At 51.3% G+C, this 4,053-nt stretch overlaps 1 non-coding gene across 1 annotated transcript; it reads left to right on the top strand.

Annotated features, from left to right (window-relative positions):
* The first annotated feature begins 475 nt into the window (after positions 1–475).
* Positions 476–560, top strand: TRNAP-UGG (transfer RNA proline (anticodon UGG)). The gene has a single exon. It is a non-coding gene; the product is annotated as a tRNA-Pro (tRNA).
* Positions 561–4,053: the final 3,493 nt, after the last annotated feature.

Raw genomic sequence — 4,053 nt, 5'->3', positions numbered from 1 at the left:
GCAGGGGCACGACATCCTTCCCCCGGCCGTGATTCAACTCGCCACCCCTTGCCTCTGCTGGAGCCATCTGCCAGCGCTCCAGGAATCCCTAGCAACCAGGAGTAGGGGAAACTATCGTGCCCCTGGTCCAAAGTTTCAAGAGCATTGCCGTCCCCTTCAGGCAGAGCGCTACCTTGGGTATTTACAATTCTCTGGCCCAAGCGAATCTGCGAGTTCCAGGTTCAAGTTAAAAGAGGAGGAAAAAACTCAAATCTCCATAAAACATCCCCAAGTATTTTGACCTTGAATTCCTCCCCAGACCACCCCATTCATCGGGTATTTTGACCTGGGTCACAGGGTTATCACTGAAGACGTGTCCCAAGTGTAGGACAAGATGACTTTGATCGCGTGTCTCTTTGGGTGGCTCACATCCCAAACTCTTGTCACTGTGGTTCGTATGTGGGTGGACTAATGAAAAGAAAACATACAGAGGGGTGCCTGGGTGGCTCAGTCGGTTAAGCGTCTGACTTGGGCTCAGGTCATGATCTCGCGGTTTGTGGGTTCAAGCCCCACGTCAGGCTCTGTGCGGACAGCTCAGAGCCTGGAACCTGCTTCGGATTCTGTGTCTCCTTCTCTTTCTGCCCCTCTCCCGCTCATACTCTGTCTCTCAAAAATGAATAAACATTAAAATAATTTTTTTAAATAAAACATAGAGGATCTCAATTACTTAATTCCAGTATAATTATATCACAAATATATCAGGTATATTAATAAATTCCAGGAACATATTTATTTGTTCTTATTCATGCAGAATAAAAGAGATCTCAACCCAAAGTGGTGAGGACAGGTAAGGGCCCAGAGAATAGTCTCCAAATGTAAACAATACATTTGGGGGGAGCGTAAAGCCAAGGACAGCGTTTACCTTCCCAGGAACGCGCTGGAAAGTCCAGGCTTTGCTCTCAAGCCTCCTCTGGAGCTAATCCAGTCAGGGGACAGCACTGAACGTCTTCGCAGAACAAGTACTCAGAGCATCGAGACGGGACCTCAAAGTCAAGCAGTCCCTGAACACCTTGCACTTCTGTGGGGAAGAGGGCCCTCCTAAGGACTCCTCCCCCTCCTAAGGGGAGTCAAGTCTTAGCAGCCAGAATCCGTGTGAACTCCTCTGAACCCTGAACGCTGTCCTCTGAGCTCCTCTGCCCAAGACCAACCAGGCTGGTGTTCAAATCATCCGCGGGCATACGGCCTAGTCTCGGTTATTTCTGTGTGGGACAGTCATGCCATTTATTGCTAATACTTTCGGACGACCATGCGCAAAACATGATTAAAACACCCCCAGCCAAGAACGGCCATTATGCGCAACAGACTGATTAGCAAGGAAGGGGAGCTTCAAACTACATGCGGGGTAAATGGGATGCTTTAATTTACACCAACTCATCTACCATCATTTTGTTTTCGGTGCAACGGCTTGTTACACATATAACTAATAATGCTAAATACTGAAATGTCAAGCTTCAACTCTTAATAGCCTTATCTGAATGACATTTGTATTTATTGCCCCTCTAATTATTTTCCCAGCCATCTGAAGCAAGACGCTTCCCTACACGATAGTGAGCCGGTGACCCTAGCTCCCTGCCCCAGGGATAATTAAAATACTCTGGCCCTTGCAAACTCAAAATGATTGCCGTAGGGAACCTGGCCGTAGACTTCTTGCTACAGCCTACATTTTGCTTCCTTTCCCAGATCACGCTTCGAAAATGCATTCAGAGGGGCGCCTGGGCCCCTGTCCAGCTTCACGTAATAAAGCTCACCACTGTGATCTCCCCGTGTAACTCTCTAGAAATCAGTTTGGACTCATTCGCGATACGCACACAGTTCCTGAGCGCCCAGAGCCAAATTCTTCCAGCCTTGGAAGCAGGTACCAGTACTGAAACTACTCCACACGGAAGTATATTCCATTTACAAACCGTGGCTCAGGCACAGGTGCTGGGTACGTGAGCTGGCGCCTGACTACCTCAAATCCCAGCCCTCCCCTCTTCCACTCAGTGTGGGTGGGGCTGAGCCCGCCCCCCAAGTGCAGGAGGGGCACGTGGCCTCCACCCTGGCCACCAGAACATTCTACCCATGTGGGCAGAGATGCCCAGCAGACCCGATGGGGCAGGGAGGTATGGGCAGGATGTTACGAAGAAAAAAAAAAACACTTTCAGGAATTGTAGGTAAAGAGCATCTCTCTGTTCCTCTGGGATTTGGAGCTACGGGGAGCTGAGGCTTGTAGGTGTTGGTACATGAAGAAAGTGCCAGAGATGAAGCCAATACAGGGACCAGAGCCCAAAGATGGTCAAAAAGCTGGTCCTGATGCACACGTTTTACAGAGCCTGGATCCAGTGATGCCTCTGTTTTGCTTGTTTAATAGGCTTTATTTTTTAGAGAAGTTTTAGGGTCACCCCAGAATTGAGCAGAAACAGAGATTTCCCACGTTCCCTCTGCCCCCAGTCCGACACACCCTGCCATCGACAGCCCCGCCACAGTGGGACATCTGCCGCAATCAAGGAACCCACAGTGACACACGACTGTTGTCACCCAACAAGGCTCAGGCTTGTATGTTCTGTGAGTTTGGGCAAATGTGTAATGACACAGGTCTGCCGTTATAAGGTCATACGTCTAGTTTCATTGCCCTGACAGCTAGTTTCATCCCTCCCCACTAAGCCCCGGCAACCACTGACCCTTTTCCTGTCTCCAGTCATGCCTTTTCCAGAATGTCATAGAATTGGAACCATTGGGTACGTAGCCTTTCCATTCCATGTTGGCTTCTTCCACTTTGTAATAGGCATTTAAGCTTCCTCGCTGTCTTTTTATGGCTTGATGGCTCATTTCTTGGTATCCCTGAATAACATTCCATCGTCCACGTGGACCACAGTATGTTTATGCATCCACCTACGTGGTTGCTTCCAAGTTTGGGCAATTACGAACAAAGCTGCTATAAACATCCACCTGCAGGTTTTTGCGTGGATATGTTTTCGGCTCCTTGGGTGCCCGGGATTTTTAGTTCCGTGAGCTTGTACTTGTCTTTATCAGCCAAGCCATTAAGGTGAATCCCGTGTCGTTTGTAAAGACAGGCGTCCCGATTCCATCACTACTTTCCAGATTATATGTGATTCCGTCAGAAACAACCTGTGTGGCCTCAGGTGAGTCGCTAAACCTCACTCCGCCTGGTTTCGTCCTCTTTAAGGAGGCCTAAGAGTACCCTCGCTCGGCATGGCACAGCATCGTTAACCTTGGTGACCAGGGGACCGTGTCAGCACGTGACGCTCTCAGCAGGCAGCACCCCAGAGGTTAAACAGGTCCCGCCCATCTGCACCCCAGCCCCGAGCCCAGATGGCACACGGGCAGACGTGCCCTCTCCGTCACTCCCAGGTCCACTCGAGGGGTCTGGGCATCTGGATCGAGGCCTGTCACATGGTCCACGACGAACCAGACTTCTGGTACACCAGACCAGCCTAAAACCAGCTGGGAGTGGGGCGGGGGTGGGGGGGGCAGGCCAGATGATCACGAGTTAGGTCCCCTCTTGCTAAAGCTCCCTGAGCCAGTGACTGCCACGTTGACTAGCACAGATACAGACAGTTACCGTCATGGCAGAAAGTCCTAGCGGTCAGGGCTGCTCTCGAGCCTGACGGTGTCCCCTCTGCGACACCGACCAAGCTTCTCTCGCTACTTCACGCCTGCGAGCATAGAGTTGTTGTTCAATTCGGTGCCGGCTGTTCAGGGGGCACCCACGGTTAACGGGACGTGGTCGTCGGCCCTGCGCGCGTGGCAACCACACCACAGCGTGTTTCTCCTAATACCGGAGGAAGGAAACGACCACGCAAGGGGTGACGAGTCAGGAAACATCACGACGAGTGGCATAAAAGAACGAAAGAGGAGGCTTTCTACGGCAGTTCACAGAGGAGCCAGCTTCCGGCAGAGGCTGGAGGCAAGCTGGAACACGCACCTCGCGGGAACCACTGCCGCTGACGGCTGGACTTTTCTCGCACATACGACTCTGCGGGAAGGGATCTCAACGTGGAGCCTCGCTTCACA

This window comes from Panthera uncia (genome assembly GCF_023721935.1).
Source record: "Panthera uncia isolate 11264 chromosome D3 unlocalized genomic scaffold, Puncia_PCG_1.0 HiC_scaffold_9, whole genome shotgun sequence".
NCBI lineage: Eukaryota > Metazoa > Chordata > Mammalia > Carnivora > Felidae > Panthera > Panthera uncia.
This window is presented reverse-complemented; position numbering and strand designations above follow the sequence as displayed.